General features: G+C 38.1%; 1 pseudogene; it reads left to right on the top strand.

Moving 5' to 3' along the window:
- The first annotated feature begins 362 nt into the window (after positions 1-362).
- LOC149238307 (E3 ubiquitin-protein ligase BRE1-like 2 pseudogene) lies at positions 363-866 on the top strand (annotated as a pseudogene).
- The last annotated feature ends 9,740 nt before the right edge of the window (positions 867-10,606 follow it).

The following is a 10,606-nucleotide window of genomic DNA, read 5'->3' as shown; positions in this document are numbered from 1 at the left end:
AAGAGAACCGACTTCGATTTTAAAAAAGGAAAAGGATAAGAATGAGGCTGAGGTCTATACAAATGGGCCGGTGGAGATTTCTTTCCACTGTGGGTGAAACCGATTATTGGCAGGTGGCAAATTCATGGAATAGCATTTATGTCTTGGGCGCAAGTGTTTGATGAAGTGCCAGAGAGAGATGTAGTTCATTATCTTCGTGGCCTAGCTCCACAAGAGTTCTTTTTCCACGCAAACGGGTGGCAGAGAAGGTTTTGTCAATGGCATGCTGAATGGTTTATCTTATGATCATGTTTTTCCTGATGCAAACAACCCAAACAGCCAGGCAATGACTATGTCCCAAAGTATTCGAGATAAATTGGTGAATGGATGGTTGGAAGCTTTTTATGCTCCATGGCCGCGCTCAAGAAACTGGATTGACCTCTTCGATGCCATTTTTGTCAAGGTTCATTTCATCGGAAATGTTCGGTATCTTCCCATTTCTTAAGGCTTGTCTTGAGGCTTTGCAAAAGGAGGCTGAACAGTGCAAACGCAGAATTACTGATCTGCAAGTGGAGTTGAAGAATGAGAGGTTCGGGAAAAAGAGAATTGAGGAAGAACTGGTCGTTTTGAACATAAAATTTACATGCCTCAGTTCCCTTAACGATGGTGAAACAGTAGTAGAAAGACTTCAAGAAGAAGTCAAAGAGTACAAGGCAATTTTAAAATGTAGTGTTTGCCATGATAGGCCCAAAGAAGTTGTGATTACCAAGTGCTTCCACTTGTTTTGTGGCCCTTGTATACAACGGAACTTGGAGACCCGGCACCGCAAATGTCCAGGATGTGGTACAGGTTTTGGACAGAACGATGTGCGGACTGTATACATATGATTTAGATGGTCAATATGATCTGGTTTTCGAACAACAGAGAACAATGTAGAGGTTAAGAGCAAAGTTGGAGTTTACAACCAGATTTTGTTGGTAAAGATGTACCCAAAAATAATTCATTGGGTAGAGCAGGTCCGAGGACATACTTTTGTGTTTTAGACCATCTCCTGTTGAAAGTCATGTAAAATACTAACTGAAAACAGTGATTCATGGTTTACTGTAACCTTCCCCCATTTTAGGAGGGTTTTGTTTTACTGCTAGGTTTTTCTTTTCTTCCTGACATGCCAAGAACTGGTGTAAATACCATCCATCCTTCAAAGTAAAATCATGGAATTGTAGGTGCAATGTCTTTCGGGTTTCAACATTAGAGTTGTTGGGGTGGATTTGCTTGCTCTGTGTATTATGTCTGTAACTGACTGCATATTTAACAAATCAATCAAACCAGTTGACGAGATTAAGATAAAATATTGGTCAGGCCATTGCTTATATGAGAGTGGTGCCTTATCCCAAAGGTGTCAGTCATGCCCCTTGGAGGCTTCAAGGGAAGCTCACCTGGAGTTCTTATAATTTCAGAAAAAATGGTGTATACTTTATGATATAATGGTGACTTGTGAGAAGAAAGTATGGAGTTTGTCATGTTGTTGCAGAGAATGGCAGTGTTACAGACACACATCTTATGCTGCACTCTTGAAAGTTGGGTCACAGATAATGGACAAACTGGAGATTTTACTGCATTGTGCCAAAATCCCAAGGAAAAAGAATACATTTTGAATGAACTTAATGCAGTTGCTAAAAGTAGCAAGTTAAAGGGTTTCGAGTGTAACTTTAGTTGACCGACTACTGCCCTCCAATCTGCAGGCAATGCACAGAATCGAATGTTGAATAGCTGGTAGTATTTGACAAAAGGTTTCTCCTAGGAAAGCTCTCTCGTCCGCACAATGAATGAAATGCATTTGTTTAGAGATTTTTTCTGCTGATGAATTTCATTTAACTGTAATGTCATCCGCTCCAGGATTTGCAAGAATTTCAAGCATGAATGTTATGAGCATTGATAAGTTATTTGTGAGCAAGGTGGCAGAGCAGTTAAAATCTCAGGGGAAATTGAAATTGTTTAAAACAGTTTCGCAGTTTCGTAGCGCGCTACGAAACTGCGAAACTGCTGTAGGTGTTGTTTTGAAACGCATATAACAGTTTGATGGCAGAATCAAAAATTTGCAAAGGAAACACCTCAGTGACATGAAAGGGATCAAAGGAAGCTGCTACAGCCATTCAACATACGCCATGTGTACCTTTAACAAAAGGTGAAAGATTTTAACCTAAGCTTGGAATTTTTGGTCATAAAGTCACTTTAATCTCGGTGATTAGGGTTTGGAGGGAGCCGCATATGAAAAGTTTTGGTTGGCACACCTGTTCATCAAAGAAGCTTCCAGCATGTCAGTAAACATATTAGTAACATGGTAATATCCTATATTCTTGGGTTATTAAAGGCTTAAGGTAACTACCGCTGCATACTCGGTGATGGGGGACCAGAACCGAGAATTTAGGGTTATTCTCAGCCAACACAGAACAGATCAAAGCCTTCGGTGTTCAAAGCCAGCATGGAACATTAATTGCCCATCTCATGCCATCTCAGCTGAACGAAGAGAAAGCCAGGTGTCAAAGCTGCAAGGAGGAATCAATTTATGAAGAAGATAGAGTTAGAGTTATGGTTGGTTTAGGACTCTTAAACACTACAGTTAGTGATACTCTTCTCATGCTATCACAGCCACTGCCAGAAGGAACGCAGATGTCAAAGAATGAAGTTCATTGTAATTAAAGCCATCCAAGCTACCGCTATAGTAATCCACTTGGCAGAGGAGGAATCTTAATTGTAATAAATGCTATGTCCAGCATGATGTAGAATTAGGATCTTATTTGCTTTAGGATTCCAGCGCTGTAAATTAGTGGTCAGCTGTAATTATTAGGTAGTTAAAAGTTAGTAGGTGTCATCATAGGTAATTATTGAGCTCCCCTCACGCTGGAGGAGGGAGCTCGAATCAGGTAGAGTAAGCATTCTATATAGAGCTGAAAGATGAATGTAAAAAGGGTTGGATATTTTATGAAAACAGAGTGCTATTTTGGCTTGTGTAAAGAACAGTTTGCAGTAATATAAGATATATGCCTTTCTTCTCAGGATTCATACAGCATTTCCATGTTCAAGATGTATTGTTTTACTTTGTCCTTCATGTCTTTTTTCAGTTGCTTAGAGGAGTAATCACTCAGAATTCACATATGTTGCTCTGACTTCCTGTACTCTTCTATGAACTATGGTTTTATAAGAGTTATATTTTGAACATTTAAATGTCAAATGCCCTGACTTCTATGTAGAGGAAATATCATTGTTTGCTGTAGCATGTTTGACTCCATAAGCCCAATGGATGTATTTGTATATTTGTCCAGCCAGCAGGTTCATTAAATCTATTGTACAAGAGTTAGCCCTCTTATCAACATTCAAAATCAATAACTTTTTCTTGAGAGAGCCCTCTCAGGCTAGGGAGGCTAATCCTTAGTCAAAAGCTTGGTCTGAAACAGTTACACAGAGTCTACTTGATCAGCAGCCCTTCAGTGCTTGATTTTGTGATAACAGAACCCATGACAAGGAAGCCGAAATATATCCGTCTGCGGAAGGGAAAGGCAAGGTAACAAAGGACCCTCATATCAAGAAGTTTATAGTGTCCATGTCCCTCCTGCCTGAGCAAGTCCCCTTTGAAGGTCCTCAGCTCGTGCGGACCCCATTGTTAAAAATGCAGGATTGGGACCTCGCAGACCACACTAAGTTTCCACATTTGGCGACAGATAAATATACGAGAAATATCTATTACGAATAAACGGGTGTTACAACATTGGAGCCGATGGAATGGGTCCGTGAAGTTGAGCAATCAGGATTGTTGAACATGCTCCTAGTACTGAATTATCATCGCTCTAACATCAATACCGTGTGTGCGCACCAGCTCATGTTGGTGCATGATGGGTGCTTATGACTAGGAGAGTCTATCCCCATCATGGACATGTTGATTCATAGAATCACATGGTTGCCTTACAAAGATGCAAACCCTGCTAAGGGGTTTGGAGGGAAGACTGGGGAGAAAGAAGTTGTAGACAAGATGAAGAAGGAATATGACCTCGTCAAGAAGTCACGAGGGTATTCCATTGCCTCTATTTTAGACCTGGCAGTTTAGTTTGCTGCCCAGATTTTAGTAGGAAAAGTTATGAGAAAATGTCACGCGGATGAAGTTGCGATGCCAGTGGTTTCACTTGCTGCATAGTGCGCAAAATACATATAATTTAATTGGGCTAGGTACCTTTGTCAGGAGTTCCTAGTGAATTTATGAGAGGCCCAAGAGGAAGCCAAGATGTTCCACTACGCTTGGTTGCTGCTATCAATTGTGCTCATTGCATGGAGATTGTCGGAGGATAGCCAGTTTCCTCCTCTCCAAGAGGATTGCCGAAGGCAATGAAATTTTCCTCTCTATGGTCTACAAAGGATGCCACGCAGATTATAGAAACAAAGATATTTTGGACTTTTATGGAAATGGATATCCATATGGTAATCAATCAGCATCCAAGGTTGTCCCCAACCTTGTTCACGTAGTTGTCAGCCTACGTGGCGTTCAAGGCTGACTTCCACAGAGTCTATATCCAAGCACGAAAGGATCTAGAGTAGAAATGGCACCAGTTTCCCTATTTGGTGTCAAAAAGAGATGTGTAGGAGATCGTAGGATTATGGCCTATAGAATGGTGTGCCTCATCAGAGTTAGATGTTGGAACAAGCATGGGAACAAAATGTTCAGCTGTGCAGAAAAGAAAGGAGGTCACTTAGAAAGATGTGTGTGCCCTAATAGAATAGAAAAAGAAGGAAGTTGCAGAAAAGGCTCGCATAGAGAAAGAGCATGCTGCTAAGGAGCAGGCAGAAAAAGAGCAGCATGAGTCACAGAAAGGTGATAAGTCACCTTCGTCAGAGACAGACAAAGAAAATATTTCAGACCAAGGTGGAGGAGGTGATGAGGGGAAGAGCACCACTTTTATTTTGAAAAAATGTGGTAAGGAACTGAAGGGTGGAACATTGAAAAATCATAAATCTAATAAAACATAGGTTGATCCCATGGTATTGACAAAAAGTGATCTCGATGAGATTAATGACAAAGTAAGGTATACAACGACAGAAGTGTTGCAGCAGTTTGAGCAACGATACATGTAGGCGTTGGGGAATGTCTAAAAGGATCTGCGCAAGCAGTAGATCCAAATGAGCAGGATATAGGTAGGTATTAGACAAGCAAGTGTGGAGTAAGCAAGCTTGACACCCAAGACAAGCCAAGAAATAGAACTCATAAGGACCCTGGATCTCAAAACTATACCATTGCCAGACAGGTCCATTCGTTCAGATTCCACTGAGTACCAGATTGTACTTAGTACAGTCAAGGATATAGGACTGAATATAGTGGCGCCCTCCCTTGAAACCCTCCATGCGCTGCATAAGGGGGTAACAGATGAGTTGAGAACCAGGGAGCAACACGCCCTCAACCTCATAAGTGAGTACAAAGTCAACAATGAACAAATGTTCGTTGAGAAGACATAAGCTTTGAAGGAAAAGGAGGCACTACAGACGTGTAGTTCAAGTCTGGAGTTAGCAGTAGCAGAGTTCTGTAAGACAGTGCCTAAACTTCACATCCTGGAGGATGCACAACTTGAAGCCAAAATAAAAAAATTAGTCGCTGGTGTGAGTGAGGCTAGAGCAAAAGTTGGACTAGTAACTTTCGAGTTCAACATGAAGATTGCATAGATGCAGTTGAAGTTTTAGCCCACGACTCCTCTTGAGGTCTGGGAGCAGTGTAGAATCACAATTAAAGAGGGCATGACTACCTTGGATACCACAGTCACTAACTATGCAGCACTGTTTGATCAGGCTATGGAGCTATGGAGCAATCTACAAGAGGATCCGAACCTGCAGACTTTGAATATAGAGGTAAGGGAGACGCAACACCAATATGATGAGGTCAGGGTGACTACACGAACCTTAGCACCAATGCAATGCCTTACCAAGTTACAAGAAGGAAAGAAGCTACTAGCATAGGTAGAGGAAGCGCAGAAGAAAGAGGCCTTGCTAAAAGCCAGCTTGCATCCTGTTCAGTCAATTTAATGTCTTAAACTGCTAACATAAATTATCGACTGGGGTTAGTAAACTGATGAAGTGTGGTGCACAATATGTGCTTAGTTAACCTTGTTTCTTACTTCGTTGAGTATGTTTTTATGTTTTTTTGGGGTTTTTTTTCTTATGCCTAAGCAAATTAATCTAAGAAATGAAAGTTATGCTTCTAGATGAAATCTTTAAATGTTAATGGACAAAATCTAATGAATTTGAATGAAAGAAAACATGATCTAGGAAAGCATAAAGAAAACATCTAAAAGAAAACATGTAAAAATTGCAATGACTGTGTAATCTAATGTTTTTAAGCAATCAATTTCAGAAGGGTAAGCTTCTTGAAATGTTGAACATGAGATGACACAATAGATAAGAAATTTAATGTAAAAAGAATGATAAAAGCATGAGAGAGGAAACTAAATCACTGTCTGTTCTAAAGGCCTCAACCAATCAATTTTGTAAGAACTACCTTCTTGAAATGCTCTACATAAGATTAAATAGTCAATGTAAAACTTAATCCTAAGAAAGCATTGTAAAAACATGTAAAGGAAAACTAAGATTACTTAATGCTCTAATGCTTCAAACACAATCCAATTTTGGAAAAGAGAAAATTCTTTTCTTGAGATGCTTTGATTAGCATAATATTACACAATAATTAAGAAAGTAATAAATCTTAATTTATGAAATAAAATAAATCTTAATCTATGAAAACAAATAAATCTCACACATTGTAGATGGCCAATCCAAAAGTATGAGGATGGAAAGTTGAGAAACTCCAAATACAAGCCTTCTTCTTTATTCAAAACATGAGAAATTTCCCAACTTTACACATAAAACTGATAGGAGAAAACTTCCCCTATTTATACAAAAATATGAGAAGTTATCTAATTAATGAGAGTCCATGAATCTCTAGAGTTACAATCAAAATAGGAAATGATAAGACACGTCTTCTTAGAGTTTCAATACAAATAGGAAATGAGACACATATCCTTATGATCCCATGATCTTCTCCACTCAAATTCAAATTTGGTTTTGGGAGACCACGTAAAGGTCTTTTAGATGCTTCCTTTTGACCTACAAATGTCAACAATCTCATCCCACTTGTTAGGTATAATCATATGCACATTATTTTCTAATTTTTAACCATAAATTCATTTAAAAATGATAAGAATTAATAAAGTTTGGAAAAACATAAATGTGACCCAATAATGATAATGGTAAGGTAAATGTAATGAAATGGAGGTAAATGTAATGAAATAGAGGTGGAGTGAAGGTGACAATATGGAAATATAAGTGAAAATGTAATGGAAGTGAATGACAATTTCAAGGCCCAACATACCCCCCAACTGAAGCTATTGCATGTCCTCATGCAATCTATTACATTAATTCTTTTTTATCCTTGAGCTTTGGCTTAACTTTGCATGATATCATTTGATAACTTCATACTTCTGCAAAGTCTTTTAGTTGAATTGCAACATGGTTGGTTCTTGTGTTACAACCATATTTTGTTGTTGCATTCATTTTTTATCTTTGAACTTTGCATAATGATAATTTGATTATTGTTGCAAAGTATATATTTATTGGATTGCATCATAGTTGGTTCTTGTGTGACAACCATGATTATGTTTGTATCCAATTATCTTTTTAGTACTCTTTTTTACAGAAATGGTTATGGGATTTCATTAGATATTTGGCATAAAGCCACAACTCAGTTTACAAATAATGGAGCTGATTTCTGAGCACCTCTCCAACAAGAGAATCAAGGTGCATATGCTTATGAATTGTCTCTTCTTACATTTTACAATGAGCTCTATTTCTGTCATTTGCCCGAGCTTGTGAATGCATACAAATTGCTTTAGTAAAATGCAGTAAAACATGGAAGATTAAGGAATTGGGTCCCACAATGTTTCTTTGTCTCTGAGAATAGTCCCAGTAGGTAACTGGACTGCCTTGTTTGCTTCAATGTCTGTCTCTTTGTCATTTATTCTCATCACATGGAAAAATTCCAATTTCAGGGGCTTTGCCATATCTTTGACTCTTGTGATTGTCCTTGCAAGGCTCAAATCTACTGGAGTAGAGTTTGTCGCCATTGTTTTGATGATGACCTGCGAATCGCCAAAAACATTAATCTCCTTAAGTCCCAACTCTTTAAGTATCTTGATCCCTTGGAGAAGGGCCAGCGCTTCAGCTTGCATGCTAGAGGAGTGACCCAGTCCCCAAGCATATATGTGAGTAGGAGTTCCTTATGTATTTATTATGAGCCCCCCCGCACTAGCGATTCCTGGATTTCCCTTGGTTGCCCCGTCAAAGAGGAGAGAGGGAATTGTTTGCTTCGAAATCCAGGACTGAAAGTCTTCTTCATTTTTTCTGATTTGCCATTCTTTGGGAGAAACGAGGATGGTGATCGATTTTTGGAATTGGACACTGAGTGCAGCACCTAACTCAATGTCTTGTTGGCATAGGTTTGAATCATGCATTCTATCTCTTAGGCATTCATTTAGCTGATATTTTACTGTGGTTGTAACAAGTCTGAAATCTTGCTCTTTGTTTTTTAATATCCTTCTATTCCCCTCTAACCAAATCTGCCAACTGATGAATTTGGGAAGAGCAGTCCAAGCTGCTATGATTAGTTTGTTTTTTGGGTTTGGATTAGTACTTTTGATAAACCTTTGTATGCTCATAACAATAATGTAATAGTTAATATCTTTTGAAAGTATGTGGAATTTTGAATGTAATATGAATATGGAAAAATATGAATATGAATGTATCCCCCCCCCACAACTGATGATATTGGCAATTTTATGTGATGAGGAAGAGAAATGTCTTTTTCCAAAAATTATTATTCTAGCTTTTCAAGGAATTTTATGGCAAAAAGTTAGAAAATGACATACCTTAACTTACCCTTTAGAAATGGATGAGTTGCATGTGTGGTGGCTGCAAAATTCTGATCATAATATTCTTCAAGTGGCTTGACAAGTCATGGGAAAAGAAAAATTCAAGATGAATTTTTATTGCTTTTATTAAAACATGTTGAATCTACTGCGGAATAATGTTGATTCTGCTGTTGCCATCTGATTCTGCAGCTGTTATTTGATTCTGCAGCTGTCATCTGATTCTACAACTACCATCTGATTCTGCAGTTTCCATCTGGTTCTGTAGTTGCATATCTTCTACAGTTACTCCAAAATGCTGAAAATGATAATCTTCATGTCTTCAAAATTCATTGGCACAATTCTTGCTATGTGAATAGATGTTCTGATGTCGAACATAGCAGAAAATTGTTGACTTAGTTACCATTAATGGATGCCACTAGTCAACACGAGAACTCTCACCATTGATGACAATGAGAGTCAAGATGCCCAAACACATCTTGCTAAGTATGAATAATTTTGTTGTTGTCGAGTACCTAGAAGATCTGATGAACAAGGGACATTGATGTATTCCCATTGTTCGTCGGCATGAGGACTTGCCATTAAGGCATGCAAACCTCAAGGTGTTTTTGTAAGGATTTTAGACTCAAAGGACTATGGACTCAATAATTTTCATTGAAGCAGAGTTTATTTGCGAAATGAAAAAGATAGGAAAGGAAAAATGAAAATGGAAGATGACAATGGAAAATAATAATGACAATGGGCAATAAGCATGTCAGTGAGCTTCTTCCTTTTATTTGTGGGTCAGGAGTAGACAAAAAGTAATGGGAAGTGTATGTGAATAAAGGAAAATGAACAACTGACTCTTGCTGGGAAAAATGATTGTGGCTTGCTTTGAATTGCTTGGTTGGATTTATAATTCAAAAGGGAGGAAAGGTAATGGTTTTGATGGATATGGACATGGACTTGTTCTTATGTTTCTCATGGAATTGGTCCTTTGAAGACCAATTGTGTGCATAATTAGTTTTCTTCAATGATAATTTGATCATCCCAAACCTATAGAAAAAACCTTGACATAAAGAACATAAGTGCGTTCAAAAAGAAATGATCAGTTCCTTTCTGATTCTTACACAAAATGTCAAATGAAACAGACTAAGGAAAATCAAAAGTGTTATATTCAGTCCAATTCATGATATTGATAACAATCCATTTTTAAGAAATAACCATGAAAAATAAATTAACTCCCTGTTGTCGAATGACTTCATGCACTCTGCTCAGTAAAACGATTGGCATCACAAAGATTCATTGTGTCCTGCAAGTTAAAACTTCATAGAAAAATACACAGCAACAATATTAATGCCAAATGTTCAGAAATCATTTAAATAATTTTCCAATTGTTCTGCAAGCCATTATTGAACATCCCAAAAGAACCAGAGAACTGAGGTAGAGTGTTCAACTGTCCACGTGCAATCTCGGATATATAAGCTAGCACAAGAGTAATAGCTAATCTGATTCCAAATCCATCAAGTAGATGGGCCAATACCATTAACAGTACAATTGCATCACGCAAGTGACAGTCAAGATCAGCAAACTGCGTAGAGGATGAAAGAGACGAAAGTTTAAATCGATTTGGATTCTTTGATCACGTATCATATGGATTAAATGCCACAATAGAATTTCATTTTGAGTTGCAT

This window comes from Pinus tabuliformis, chromosome 8 (genome assembly GCF_031772625.1).
Source record: "Pinus tabuliformis cultivar Carrire ecotype Pingquan chromosome 8, CPIR1, whole genome shotgun sequence".
Classification (NCBI taxonomy): Eukaryota; Viridiplantae; Streptophyta; class Pinopsida; order Pinales; family Pinaceae; genus Pinus; species Pinus tabuliformis.
Note: the sequence above shows the minus strand (reverse complement) of the source record. Positions and strands in the feature narration are given on the sequence as shown.